This window comes from Cynocephalus volans, chromosome 2 (genome assembly GCF_027409185.1).
Source record: "Cynocephalus volans isolate mCynVol1 chromosome 2, mCynVol1.pri, whole genome shotgun sequence".
NCBI classification, from domain to species: Eukaryota; Metazoa; Chordata; class Mammalia; order Dermoptera; family Cynocephalidae; genus Cynocephalus; species Cynocephalus volans.
Window position 1 is genome coordinate 20,759,002 of NC_084461.1, and position 9,124 is coordinate 20,768,125.

A 9,124-nucleotide genomic window follows, 5' to 3' on the forward strand; every position below is an offset into this window, starting at 1 on the left:
CAGATAAAGGGGAACAGATGGCCAGTATCAGGACATTATTACACATTTATTTTTCATTTAAAATAAAGTGTAGATGAGTAAGAGATAGAGATTACATATACACATAGAAAATATTTTCCTATTAATGTGTTGGGATTCCTCAAAATTTAAATTTATATCATAATAATGTCTTTCTTCTATTATGTGTATATATACATACATATGTTTATGTGCATATGTGTGTACATATCTATATCCATATCTGTTCAATGATCTTATTTTAAACACTTGTGAGAGTCATTACATAGAATTTAGAGAATTTTTATACTTGCAAATGTCTTTTAAACAAATTGGGGCTATTTGAATATTATATGTATATTAAGCATGAGCACACTTAAGAAAAATGCTCTTTCCCACAGCTTTCCTTATGTTATCAAACATAGTTACTTTAGATGCATAGGGTGATATCTCTAATGATATTTTTGAAAATACTGTTCTTTAACCTGTAGTGAATTTCATAACTAGAAAATGTCCTTCAAAGGTTCTTCAGTTATTTGGAGTTCCTTATTCATTAACTTTTGCATTCATTCACTCACAAATACTTACTGAATGCCTACCATTATAAGCTGTTTTGAGAAACTAAGTCAAATATGCTATACACCAAAATTCTATTTTATCTTAGCCCTGTAAGTTTTCTAAAATATTTTTACTATGATGGATCTTAATAGTAATTATCTCTGAGAGCTCTTCCATTTCATTTTACTGAAGGCTTAGAGTCTATATTTCATTTGCTCTTCAGAATGACTTGGGATACAGAAGAAAAATACCTACAGTTTTCCAAGAAAAGGCATTATTCAGAATCTTCTGTTATCTTAATAGTCAAGTTCTGGGTTTCCTTGAATTCTGATATAAATGAGAAATTTTATTTGGGGTTAAGTTTTAGGTCTAGATTTTTGTGCAACATGTCATCTGGTTTACAGATCTGAAAACATTCTATTAACCTATGTGGATGATTCTTACTGTAGCCTGCACACCTTTTGAGGTTCATCTGATTTAAATTGTTCCATATTTAAGAACTGCTTAATTTCTCAATAATCAGAGATCACAGTGTCTCTGTCTGTTCATGAAAACAAACATGATCTTTCAACATAAAGAATGATCAGACTTAAAATAAAGGCTATGTTGAGTTTGAGTAGTTACTGGAAATATGAACAGGCATCTTTTAGAGCTATCAAAACTAAAACTTAAGGAATGCCATTTGGACTTCTGTTGGAGAGGGTTGTGATGGACATACTACAATGTGATACAAAGACCAGAAAATATGGGCTTTAGTTATGAGCCACCAAATAGCCATATAACAAGCTTTTCTAAGAGTAGATGTTGTTTCCACTTATGTAGCTTTCTGTGGCTGCTTCAGGCTGAGCAATGATGAGGTATGTTTACAAAATAGACACAATGAAGTTCCTGAGCAACTTCAGGAAGGTTAGCTATTTCAGAGAGTTGTTTTAGTCATGTAGCTTTTACCTTTTATTACATCAAAAACTTCTTGATAAGGTATTTTCACAGTAAGGCAATCGTATCTTTCTGCAGAACCAAGAACCCAAACTCAAAATTCTTCATGTAATCTTGGTGCTTTCATCCCTAGGTTTTTTTATTCTACAGAGACAGAGAAACTGTTTGCAAGCAGGAGTTAGGGAGAATGTCAGGCTGCTATAAGGAAATGCCACAGATGGGTGGATTAAACAGTGAATATTTATTCCTCATGGGTGTGGAGGCTGGATGTCCGAGATCAGGGTACCAGCATGGTCTGGATCTTGGTGAGGGCCCTTGATAATGTCTTTGTATGGCCTTTCTTTGGTGTATTTATTAAGAAAGAGAAGTCTCAGTTCTCTTCCTCTTTTCATAAGGGCATTAATCCCATCAGCGGGGCCTCATTCACATGCCCTAATCTAACTCTCATTACTTCCCAAAGGTCCCACTTCCAAATACCATCACATTGGGAATTAGGGTTTCAACATATGAATTTGGGGACACACCAACATCAGATCCATGGTAGACAAGGACAAGGAGAGTTGTCCTACTTGATCAGAACTGATCTTCACAAGTTGATCAGACTGCTTTATAATTCTCAGAGACTATAATCTGTATTTTTGAGATTTGAAAAATACTATTAATTAATGCTTTATTTCTCTTCAAGTCCTGTCCTAAATTAGCACTTGAACAAAATGCCACAGTATTTAGCAAAGTTTATCACCATTTGCTTTTATTAACACTTCAGGAAACAACCTTGCTGCTTCTGAGATTTATCTAATGTCTGTGTCTCCTGGTATTTTCAAGGCAGAACTTAAACTAACCTGGCAGGTTTCCATATACTTCCAATCCTCCTTCCACCAGAATTTTTTACAGAAGTTTAATTCAAGCAAAAATAAATCCCAGAAACTAGTTTAAAAGACAAAACATCACACGCATACACACACACGCGCGGAGCACAGACTAAAGGGTATTGAAAGGAAAAAAGAGGCCACATCGCTCTTTCATGGTTAGGATTTCTATGGTCATTTGAAAGCTAACTCTACCTATATAAGTTGTAAGTCTTTTCAAAGCACATTGTGGACATATTTGACAGTCACTTCCAATTTTTCAGGAATATGCTGCAACAGCAAAATCTCTCAACACAAAATTCTGTTGCTAAATACCCAATTGACCATGGCATGGGTTGTAGATTCACTTTCTCTTCAACGCACTGTATTTTTGTTTCATTTAAGATGATAACAAGCTTAAACTCTTCACACATTCTAAACAACCAAAGCAATGGTACTTTAAGATAGGCCAAATATAAGAAATCACCTGAGAAACATCCATCCCAAAGGGCTTGAAAAATGGATTATGGTCTTGTGCTTGGAAGGAATAAAGTTCTAATATATTATGAAGGGGAAGAACGTCTAGAGGAAGCCATTCAAAACTAATTGACTTGCAATAGTCAAAAATAAACCCTCAGGTCTTTGACATCAAAGATAGCTGACTCGCGTACATAAGCATATAGTTACCATATACATTTAAAATTATTCTTACAAATCCCAAGGAAATCATGTTTGTTTTCCAGTTGTATTATACGCAATAATCTCTTTAAATTCCCATGTCAGACCATATTTTAAACACTAGAAAAAAAGACACAAAATTGATTATTGCTTTTGTTTTCTAACCCAAAGTTGAAAATGCAATCTACTATGGCTTTGGCAATAGTAATGTGCTGATTCATCTTAATATCAATAATGAAGTAAATTAACCAGAATATCAGTAATAAAGTGAATTTGGCCACTTAACTTAAGATAACATTAAAAGTGGTTGAACTCATTGTACAATGGCATGCATGATACTCTGATTTTATCTGTGGCAACAAGTACCCATAGCTGACAGCTATGTAACTATGACAGCTATGCACTATCAAGCATCATTACAGATAAGACAGTTACAGATCAGCTGCTTGCTAGATATGTGAACATGGGCCAATGGCTTAACTTCTCTGACTCTAAAAGCTTTATTAAAAAGAAAAAAAAAAAAAAGCCTGAAAGGCAACATGTATTTCTGAGAGTGATTTTGACTCTAGCATAAAACATCTCATAAATGGTAAAGATATATCATTAACATTACTGACCTTTGTAGATATTTCCAGTGACAACCAGCTCACAAGGCAATGTGCTACCTCATACCTGAACAGAAAATTTGAGTGTGTACGTGTTGAGTAGTATGTGTGTGAATGTGTGTGTGTGTATCAGCCAAATTTAAAACTCTCTTCTTTTCCCTCAATAAGATACTCTGAGAGTCACTTGGATAAGTTTATCAAAACCTTTTTTAATATGATGTTTCCCCAGTCAAGCCATTTCTCTAATTGGCATACATTTCAGAACTGCCAGTGTCCTTACTAATTTTGATTTTGAAATTTGCCAATTTAGAGTTAAAAAAAAAAAGTCTTGAACTTAACAGCACATTCCTGCACTGATGTGAAGACAACAGTGTGAAAAGGCCCATGGCATTACTTTTCTGACAATCACTCTTTTATTAATGCACCTCAAATGACTTTAGATTTTTTTTTTTCCTTTTTGCATCCACATCATGCTGATGGCTCACAGTGAGCTTGCCGTCAATTATAGCCTGGTACCTGTAGTACTTTTTCACAGGAAACACTGTTAAGCTTGTCCTCTTGCTGTCCTGTAATTGATGAGTTTTTTTTTTTTAATTTAATGTGGAAAGTTCTCTTATTTCATCTAAAATGTATACCTTGTTGAATTGTATACATCATTCTGATGTGGAGAAATTTCCTGAATCACAATTCTAAAATCCAAGACACCAAGTCTGTATTGGCCACAGATTCCTTAACTTGTACTGCTGCCTTTATAAGTTACTAATGTAAAAGTTAAATACAGTATTTACAACTAATAAATATGAATATAGTAGTGTATTCCATTTATTACTCTTAGATTGATGTCTGAATTGTTAATAACTAGTTCTATTTGGGTATGCTTATTCAACTGATTACAATCACCCAATTGTATCATCATAAGTTCACATTTCTCCATTTTTCAGAAGACAATATTAAAAGAAACTTTGTCAAAGTTTATTCAAATCAAGATACAATACATATAACCACAGCAAATTTCAAGGTTGTCTAGTCTACTAATTATGTCAAAAAGGAGAAGGGAACTAGTTGCCATGATGTTCTCCTGAAACCATGATTGTCTTTAGTGATTACTGCATTGTCTCCAAAATTCTTGCACATGCTTAAAAACCACATACCCTTCTAAAAATTTGCTTTGGAGAAACACCATTTTTTACTGTCCTTAGTTCACAGAACCTCTTTTATCCCACTTTTGAAAAACATATCATTTGCATCTTTAGCATTATTTATATTATTTCTTTACATAATCCTTTGAGTAATTTCTAGGATTATTTTCTTCCCAGATTACTGTCAATTCTACTTCCCTAACTGGTTCATCATAGTCCAAATTTAAAACAAACTGGTCCTATCATTAGTTCCACATAGTTTGAGAGAAAATATCACCTAAATGACTAGATTCTAAGTTTTAGAAATATAAAAATAATAGTTCAAAAACTTATTGAAAATATCTTGTGCAAGAAATTTTAACCTAGGAAATTGGTGCTTCACGTGGAAGTTGAACATGGAACTTGGTACTCACTACAGAGGCCCTTGACATTGCTTGACAGTTGAAACTTGTTCTGAGGTTGATTGCCCACTAGGAGCTCTTTTTAGAGGAATCTATTGATGTGTAGTACAGCCTGCTGGAAAAGGTCAGTGGAAAAGGCAAAATACTTAGAGGTACGGAGTTTTATATCTTAATGATTCTTTGAAATGTTACTCATTACAAAGTGGAGTGTGTGTGCTTCTGATCACCTACAGGTAACTGGAAAGAACCATAAAAAGAAAAAAAAATTAAAATATAGAAGGGAGGAGAGCAGGACTTGAGGTCTTCATCTCCATTTACTAGATACTGTGCTTTGAGTATAGAGAAAACCAGTTTCAGATGGAATTTCCCCATGTGCAAAGGGAGCTTAATATCTACCCTAGATATATTTCTAAAGAATAAAAGAGATCGTAGCCACAAAAGCTGTATTTAATACTGCAGAAATATTTACGGCTGTGATTGTTTATTTACATATCACAAATAGTTTGAGGCGTATATGGTGATGATTACTGTTTGTAGCATTAGTAACATTATAATCCGTATTATTATTGGTGTTGCAGTACTACTTGTAGTAGTATGACTAATATTAAATCATAAAAGCTTTGAAACTTTCAGTGTGATGTAGTATGTAATGGAATTGGAATTTGTCTGCCCCATGTGGATTTCAATTATTTACTGTCAATTTTCCTGAGGTGGAGATCACGGACGTGGCCTCAGCTTTTTTTCCCTTCTTTTGTGACCGGTAAGGGGATCGCAACCCTCCCGCGCTCAGCCAGGGAGAGCACCGCACCGGTCATCCCCACATAGGATCCGAACCCACGGCGGGAGTGCTGCTGCGCTCCCAGCGCCGCACTCTCCCTAGTGAGCCATGGGGTCGGCCCGCTTGTGGGGCTTTTTGGCTCTCTTTTAGGAAGCTTCACCTTCCAACAACCAGAACCAAAGCTCATGCCCAGAGAATCTTGTTTTGAAGGGCAAAATCTGAAATCTGGTGTTACAGAGGAGGTCGTTTGTGCAATGTAGTCTAATCTGGTGCCAAGATCCTAGGCAGCAGAAATTACCACAGCCCTGATAGAGTAAAACTCTGGACCATCTAGTCTGGCTGCCTCTAGCACAGGCTCCTGACATTTTTCTGGGGTAGCTGTATGGCTTCCTTTAAGACTGAGAACTTCCAAAGCAGGAAGAATAGAAAGACAATGCCCACTCCCAACCCTTAGTGATGGCACAGATGTTATTGTCAGTTTCCTGAAATCGCGTCTCCTAAGCTTCATTTATTTCTGATGTGGGAAGTTGTTTTGTCTGTTGAACCAAGGTAGTGCAGCACTAATTTGATTAGAGTAAAAAGGACTTTATTTTTTATCTAAGTTCTATTCACTATTTAAAGCTTCAGCACAGAAACACATTTTTTTCAGAGAACTATACAGTGTTGTGATCAGACCGAAAAAAAAATTAAACGACGTTTGGTACATATATACACACATTCATATATAGATGTCCCTTGGTATCCGTGGGGAATTTATTCCAGGACCTCCTGTGGATACTAAAATCCATGAATGCTTAAGTCTCTTATATAATATGGTATACTATTTGCATATAACTTGTTCACATTCTCCCATATACTTTAAATCATCTCTAGATCACTTATAATACTTAATTCAATGTAAATGCTATGTAAATAGTTATCACACTGTATTGTTTAGAGAATAATGACAAAAGTCTGTACATGTTCAGTACATACATAATTTTTCTTTTTCAAACATTTTTAATTCATGGTTGGTTGAATCCAAGACTGTGCAATCCATGAGTATGGAAGGCCAGCTGGACATATAAAACTGTGAAAAGAGAGATTTTATACTGAAAAATCTAGAATATTTGAATCAAATCCTTACTTTGGAACTTGCTAGCTCTATTACATTGAGTAATCAGCTTCAGTTTTCTTATCTATAACTGGTACTAATGGTATCAACCGAACAGTATGCTATCATGGGTTGAATTACTTCACTTAATTAACAAATACTGATTGGATATCCATTATGCTAGGCACTCGTCAGTGACACAGAACTCAGCAGTACCCAGGCAATGTCCCAGACCTTACATTTCAGTGATAGCAATGCAGGGCGTATAGCAATGCAGAGCCTGGCACACAACAGGAACTCAGTAAATACCAATGCTATGGTATGAACGTTTGTTTTCCTCCAAAATTCATACATAAAGATCCTAACCCCCCGCAGGTGATGGTATTACGATGATACTGAGAGGTGATTAGGTCATAATGGTGGAGCCCTCATTAATGCGATTAGTTACCTTACAAAAGAGGCTCAAGAGAGCTGCTTTGCCCCTTGTACAATGTTAGGACCCACAGAAAGTGCTGTTTATGAGAACGTGGGCCTCGCCAGACACTGCATCTGTCATTGCCTTGATGTGGACTTCCCAGTTTCCGGAACTGTGAGAAATAAATTTCTGCTGTTTATAAGTCACCCAGTCCATGGCAATTCTGTTACAGCAGGCAGAACGGCAAGTTTCCCTCCTCTGGACTGGGCCAGTGTGTGAAGGTACTTCCATGTTAGGAGAATGATAATCTCTTGGTCATGATACATTATACCTGAATTTCTATCAACATGAAATTATAACTTTTTTCTCCTCATATATGTCTTATTCACATTTCAAATTCTGTTTATAGAACTTACACCTTTGGTTTCAAATTTTTAATTTATGTTTTACTAAATACCCATGATTCTTACACATAACTTTAATGCCCTCTCCCCTAATTGAAAGTGACATCAATGTGATTTCTCAGCCTCGCATTCAAGGTATTTGCCAAAAACGTTTTACTCTCTATTTCTCACTCTCAACAAGTCAATCAGTCTTAAGATCGAGTGCTTTCTTATCCTCAAATACATTCTTATTTTCCTAAAACTTTGCATTTCCACTTGCATTAAGTTTTTTGAATCCCTGTCTCCCTATAGACCTAGTGAGTGTGTATATGGTTTGAGACTATGAACCTCCTTAGAACAAGGGCTTGCTTACTATTTTTTGTAATATGTGAGTACATCAAGCATACCTATACATTTATACATTATAAGCTATCAATTGATTTAGTTGAAATAAATGGAACTATGTTAAAAGTTTACTCCGTTTTAATTCATAATTTCAGTAATAGGTTGAAAATAAATAGAAAATAGTAAATTGTATTATCCCAGATATTTGATTAACTAGAATTCTGATATTTCTATCCAACGAGTTATATGAATAACAAATGTTATAATAAAATACTTAAATTTATTAATCAACAAGATATTTATTGATACTATTTGTAAAAGTTGTAGAAGTTACAAGAGTTTTTTTTAGGTTCGACCTCATCAAATTTATGTATATAATGATAGTTACGGTATTTTATTGAAATGGATGTCTGACTAGAGCTGCGTAGTCAGAATAACTTTCTCAAATGTGCTAGGAAATAAAGACATGAGTTAAAGATATTGAAGGAGAGCAGAAATTGTTTATTTTCTTCTTGTTTTTAAAATTGATTTTGTAAGATAGCCCATTGGTATTTTTTTATTCTATATCCATGTATCTTTATAAGGTTGTTCAATGTATAGTTGAATATTACATAATGTGATCTTCTTTACTAAGAAAGTTGAAGAAATAATTGTATTCATTTTTTATCTGTAATATACTGCTTAGTAAATATTACCCCACCTTTGTGGATACAATTATTGATAATCTAAGTGTAGTAATTTGAAAATCAAAATTCAGACAGGCAGAGAAGTGTCTAGGAATGTGGTCAAGATGCTTAGTCAAAATGTTATGGACTAATGTTAAATCTAATTAAATATAATTTCTTTTTATTGAATAAGCAAGCTAATTTGCTTTAGGTTTTACATTTGTAGGCAAAGGTGAAGGGGATTGGGATTTCACAGGGGAAATTGGAATTTAGCAGAGAAGGA